This window comes from Tachyglossus aculeatus, unplaced genomic scaffold, assembly GCF_015852505.1.
Source record: "Tachyglossus aculeatus isolate mTacAcu1 unplaced genomic scaffold, mTacAcu1.pri scaffold_125_arrow_ctg1, whole genome shotgun sequence".
Classification (NCBI taxonomy): domain Eukaryota; kingdom Metazoa; phylum Chordata; class Mammalia; order Monotremata; family Tachyglossidae; genus Tachyglossus; species Tachyglossus aculeatus.
In genome coordinates, this window is record NW_024044854.1 from 863,988 (window position 1) to 870,590 (window position 6,603).

At 49.8% G+C, this 6,603-nt stretch overlaps 1 non-coding gene across 1 annotated transcript; it reads right to left on the reverse strand.

The window, feature by feature from the left end:
• Positions 1–1,063: 1,063 nt before the first annotated feature.
• Positions 1,064–1,201, reverse strand: LOC119922825. Its single transcript, XR_005448723.1, has one exon. It is a non-coding gene; the product is annotated as a small nucleolar RNA SNORA7 (small nucleolar RNA).
• Positions 1,202–6,603: the final 5,402 nt, after the last annotated feature.

Consider the following 6,603-nt stretch of genomic DNA (forward strand, 5'->3'; position numbering starts at 1 on the left):
AGTACAATTCAGCAACAGAGACAATCCCTGCCCACAAAGGTGTCACAGTCTAGAAGAGGGGAGAGACCAGTTCAGAACAAGACTGTACACCAAATAGGGCAGGCTTGCAGGAGGGGAATGGCTTGCCAGCAATAATAAATCATAAACAATTTTTGTACATATTAAGCGCTTACTGTATGCCAAGCACTGTTCTAAACGCTGGGTTAGATACAAGGTAATCAGGTTGGACACAGTCCCTTCCATCATGGAGCTCACACTCTTATCCCCATTTTACAGATGAGGTAACCGAGGCACAGGGAAGTGAGGTGACTTGCCCAAGGTCACACAATAGACTTGTGAGGGAGCCGGGATTAAAACCCACATCCTTCTGACTCTCAGGCCCATGCTCTCTCTACCAGTGGCCCCATCACCGACACAGCTCTCCTCCCTCCAGCATCCCCAACCTGGCTACTGTGGCATCCACCCGCCAGGCTCGGATGCTAGAGTCACTTCGGCTATCAGTGATTCCTGTATGTCAAAAACGTTTTCAGCGGGAACGTGATTGTCAGGGATGAGAGAGTGTGACTGATTAAGGGAAAAACCCCGGTACCATCATCAATTCTTCTGTACAAACGTTCTCCTACGAATCATTGCCTTACGGTGGCAGGAGAGTTTGCTTACACCAGTGTAATTTAGAGCTATGCCATTGAGACATAATCTCGCTAGGGATACCCATAACGGAAAGGTCTAAGTGGAAGCATCAGACAAAGTTTATTTATCTTTTCTGGACAGCATCGGGGTGGGAAAGAGTCAAAGGCAGATAAACAAATGATCAAAATGTGGATCAAAGACAACAGCAGAGACTCAGGTTTTCACTGAGCACAAGGACGCAACGGTAAAGCACTTATTCATGTTTACCAAGAAATCTCTATGGATATACATATCAGAATGAGTACTGGTAATTTATCCCTAAAGCCTTCTGAGTAAACGTATGGCAGTGATTTACCTTCTTCCATGAAGTAAACTTTAGTCTCTGCCCTCGACTCTTTCCCATGCCGTTGATACCCAGGATAGATGTGTTTTGACTTGTAGCAGATTGCCTTCCACCCGCTAGCCACTGGCCAAGCCAGGAATGGAATGGGCAGGCCTCTGCTTGACTCTCCCTCCCGTAGCCAAGATTGGTAGAGTACTGGAAACTCTCCAGGTGCGATCCTGAGAGGCGCTGAGGATATTAGTTTGAGTATAAAATCACTTCTAAGCTATACGCTCGACGTAGGCAGGGAATGTACCTACCAACTGCATTATGTTGGACTCTCCCGACCATTTATTACAGTGCTCTGTGCACAGTAACTGTTCAATAAGTATGTCGATTTACCCCGTTTCACAGCAGCCGAGTTCAACGTTTTATGTTCTCTCGTAGTCTCCTATCTCCAATTCATTTTAGGTTTCTGTCTCCCCAAATAATAATAATGTCTATGTCTCTTGTTAAATGTTAATTATACGCCAAGCACAGTAGTATGTACAGAGGTGGATGCACAGTAATCAGATAGGACACAGTGTTCACCCCACACTGGGCTCACAGCTTCAGTAACCTGGAGAAATTCAGGTCTTGAATTTCCATTTTATACATGAAGAATCTGATGCTCAGAGAAGTTAAGTATGTTGCCCAAAATCACACAGGAGGCACGTGGTAGAGCCAGAATTGGAACCCAAATGTTCCAACTCCAAAGATTGTGCCCACTCCAACAAGACTGTGAGCTTGGAATTCCTTGACAGCAGGGATCATTTGTACTAATACTATTGAACTCTGTGGGTGCTCAGTACATGCAAATGATTGATTTACTCCTACAGGAACTAATGTTGATTCCTTTATCAATGCCATCAAGGCCTGTAAATGGAAGTCTTCCCTCTACCTGTGCAGGGTGTCGACATCATCCCACAGAAATGTCCAACATCTCCGCGGTGAGGGAATTCTTCCTACTGGAATTCTCGGAGGTACGGGAGCGGCAGATGATTCACACTGTGCTGTTCCTCCTGGTTTACCTGACGACCCTGATGGGGAATCTCCTCATTGTCGCCCTCACCGCCCTCGACCGGCGTCTCCACATCCCCATGTACTTCTTCTTGAGGAACCTGGCCCTCATCGATCTCTGCCTCATCTCCACCACTGTCCCGAAATCCGTCACCGTCTCCTGGACTCACTGCCGATCCATGTCGTTTTGAGCTGTGCCACTCAGCTCATCTTGATGGTGCTGTTTCCTGCTTCGGAGTTTTTCGTCCTCATGGTGATGTTCTATGACTGCTACGAGGTCCTCATGAATCCAGGGACGTGTGGGAAAATGGCGACCGCCTCCTGGCTCAGCGGAGGGCTGTTCGGGGTCTTGTTTTCAGCTTCGACCTTCTCCTCGTCCTTCTGTGGTTCCAACGCCGTCCAGCATTTCTTCTGTGACATCACCTCCCTCCTGAAGATTACCTGCTCTTAAGACCACTCTGCCATCGACGTGAGCTTGACCTTCGGGCTAACCGTAGGTGCCGTAGGCTCGATTTCCATTGTCGCCTCATACATGCGCATCTTCCGGGCCGTTCTGAGGATGCCGGCCGCTAAGGGCCGGGCCAAAGCCTTCTCCACTTGCCTGCCCCCTGTCGTCGTCGTCACCGTCTTCCTCTCCACAGGCGTGTTTGGGTATCTCAAGTCTCCCTCACATGCTTCCTCGGTGTTTGACCTGCTGATGTCTGTGTTCTACGCCATCATGCATGCGGCCCTGAACCCGCTCATCTACAGCCTGAGAAACCGGGACTTGAAAGCTGCTCTATGGACAGTCTTAAAAAGGAGATTTCCCCCGGAGTTCTCTGTAGGTCGAAATTTCTGTTTCCCTGTGCTGATATTCAATCCATAAGTCACGATCCAGGTATAATGAGTAGGTTGGTTGTTAACCTGTACTTCCCAAGCGCTTAGTACAGTGCTCTGAACACAGTAAGCGCTCAATAAATGCGATTGAATGAATGAATGAATCAATCAATCATGTTTACTACAGGATCAATCATGTTTACTACTATAGAATAAAGGATTGGATTAACGTGGTAGTAGTTCAGATGGAGAGGAAAGGACATATTTTAGCGATATTGTGAAGGGGGAACTGACAGGATTTAGTGACGGATTGAATTTGTGGGTTGAATGAGAGAGAGGAGTAGAGGATAATGCCAAGGCTATGGGCTTGTGAAACAGGAAGAATGGTGAGTCATCTACGGAGATGGGAAAATCAAGGGAAGGATGGGGTTTGGAGGGGAAGATAAAGACTAGATTTGGTAGGCATGTTTCCTGCCCACAAGGATCTTTCAGTCTAGAGGGGATTGATTATGCCACTGGGAGCCATGGCACCTGAGTTCTAATGCCAACCCTGCCACTGACCAGCTGTGTGACCTTGGGTAACCAACTTAACCTCTCTGGGCCTCTCTGTAATTTGAGGGTCTGATACAAGCTTTCTCTTTCTCTTATATTCGGAATCTCCTTATGGTCAGGGACTTAGTCGGAGCTTATCATTTTTTTCTACTCAGCACTTGTTGCAGCCTTTTCATTCATTCATTGAATTCATTCAATCGTATTTATTGAGCACTTAGTGTGTGCAGAGCTCTGTACTAAACGCTTGGGAAGTACAAATCAGCAACATATAGAGACGGTCCCTGCCCAACAACGGGCTCACAGTCTAGAAGGGGGAGACAGATAAAGCAACCCAAAAAAAGTAAATAGGTGTAAGTACCAACAGTATAAATAGAATTATAGCTATATACACATCATTAATAAAATAAATACAGTAATAAATATGTACAAATATACACAGGTGCTGTGGGGAGGGGAAGGGGGAACGGCAGGCGGGATGGGGAGGGGAAGGGCAGGGGGAGGGAGGGGGATAGGGAGGGAAGGTGGAGGAGGAGAGGAAAAAGGGGTCTCAGTCCGGGAAGTCCTCCTGGAGGAGGTGAGCTGTCAGTGGGGCTTTGAAGGAAAGAAGAGAGCTAGTTTGGTGGCTGTGTGGAGGGAGGGCATTGCATGTCAGAGGTAGGACGTGGGCCAGGGTTCGATGGTGGGACAAGCTAGAACGAGGCACCGTGAGGAGGTTGGGTCATAGGAGCGGAGTGTGTGGGCTGGGCTGTAGAAGGAGAGGAGGGAGGTGAGGTAGGAGGAGACGAGGTGAGGGAGAGCTTTGATGCCGAGAGTAAGGAGTTTTTGCTTTATTCAAAGGTTGATAGGCAACCAATGGAGACTTGTGAGGAGGAGAGTGACATGCCCAGAGTGTTTCCATACAAAGATAATCCGGGCAGTAAAGTGAAGTATAGACTGAAACAGGGAAAGATAGGAGGATGGGAGATAGAAAAGGAGGCTGATGCAGTAGTCCATTCGGGATAGGATGAGAGATTGAACCAGCGAGGTAGCGGTTTGAATGCAGAGGAAAGGGCTGATCTTTGCGACGTTCTGGAGGTGAAACAGGCAGGTTTTATTAACGGATTGGATGTGTGGGGTGAATGAGAGAGCGAAGTCAAAGACGACACCAAGGATGGTAGTGCCATCTACAGTGAAGGGAAAGTCAGGGAGAGGACAGGATTTGGGAGGGAAGATAAGGAGCTCAGTCTTGGAGATGTTGAGTTTTAGATGGCGGACAGACATCCAGTTGAAGATGTTCTGAAGGCAGGAGGAGATACGAGCCTGGAGGGAGGGAGAGAGAACAGGGGTGGAGATGTAGACTCGGGTGTCATCAGTGTAGAGATGATAGTTGAAGCCGTGGGAGCGAATGAGTTCACCAAGGGAGTGAGTACAGATGGAGAACAGAAGGGGACCAAGACCTGACCCTTGAGGAACCCCTACAGTAAAGGAAGGGAGGGGGAAGAGAAGCCCGCGAAGGAGACTGAGAATGAACGGCCTGAGAGATAAAAAGGAGAACCAGAAGAAGACAGAGTCTGTGAAGCCAAGGTTGGATAGCGTGTTGAGGGGAAGGGGATGGTCAACAGTGTTGAAGTCAGCTGGAAGGTCGAGGAGGATTAAGATAGAGTAGGAGCCATTGGATTTGGCAAGTAGGAGGACATTGGTAACTTTTGAGAGGGCGGTTTCGGTGGAATGTAGGGGACGGACGCCAGATTGGAGGGGGTCTAGGAGAGAGTTGGATTTGAGGAATTCGAGGCGGAGGGTGTACACGACTCGTTCTGGGGTTTGGAAAGGAAAGGTACGAAGGAGATAGGGCGATGACTAGAAGGGGCAGTGGGGTCAAGAAAGTTTTTTTAGGATGGGGGAGACGTGGGCATGTTTGAAGGCAGAGGGGAAAGAACCAGTGGAGAGTGAGCGGTTGAAGATGGAAGTTACGGAGGGAAGGAGGGAAGGGGTGGTGAAAGTTTTCATATAGTGAGAACGAATGGGTTCCGAAGCACAGGTTGAAGGGGTGGCACCTCATTCATTCATTCAATCGCATTTATTGAGCCCTTACTGTGTGCAGAGCATTGTACTAAGCGCTTGGGAAGTACCAGTTGGCGACATATAGAGATGGTCCCTACCCAACAATGGGCTCAGAGTCTAGAAGGGATAGACAGACAATAAAACAAAACATACGGATAGGTGTCAAGTCATTAACAAAATAAATAGAATAGTAAATCTGTACAAGTTAAATAAATACAGTACTAAATCTACACAAACATATATACAGGTGCTATGGGGAGGGGAAGGAGGTAGGGCGGGGGGGATGGGGAGGAGGAGAGGAAAAAAGGGGCTCAGTCTGGGAAGACCTCTTGGAGGAGGTGAGCTCTCAGTAGGGCTTTGAAGGGAGGAAGAGAGCTAGATTGGCGGAAGTGTGGAGGGAGGGCATTCCAGGGCAGGGGAAAGATGTGGGCCCGGGGTCGACAGCGGGACAGGCGAGAACGAGGTACAGGGAGGAGGTTAGCGACAGAGGAGCGGAGGCTGTAGGCTGGGCCAAGGCTTCTAGAGAAGGAGAGAAGGGAGGTGAGGTAGAAGGAGGCGAGGGGATGGAGAGCCTTGAAGCCGAGAGTGAGGAGTTTTGCTTGATTCGTAGGTTGACTGGCAGCCACTGGAGATTTTTGAGGAGGGGAGTAACATGGCCAAAGCATTTCTGCACAAAGATGATCCCGAGCCAAGGTGGAGTTAGGGGCGGAAGCCGCATGCCGAGAGGGCGTCCCTGAGCTGAGTCCCAGCCATCGCACCACTGCTGAGGAGAGCCCTTCAGCTGAGTCAACCCAGCCTGCCCGGGCCTGTGGAGTGACTTCCGGTTGGGGGGGGACCGGTCTTAACCCCCGTGTGTGATGGCGGCCCGGGAGCAAGGTCTAGCTAGACCCCTTGCCCCAGGCCAACCCAGCCCCTCCCTCATAGACAAGGAGAAGCTGCTCCTGCTCCTCCTCCTTCCGTCCCCGAGGAGGAGAGGCCTTGGGATCAAAGGCTGCAGCGCCGGATGGGAGCGGGCAGAGGGGGCACCCAGGCCGGACCCTGATTGTTTGCCCTGTTGGCTGCAGGTCTTTCCGCAGGAGATGGAGCTGGAGATGGAGCAGGAGATCCACCAGGTGCTCTTGGACTGAGAAGACACCTGCCATCGCACCTGCTTCTCCCTGCAGCTCGACGGCAACATCCTAGGC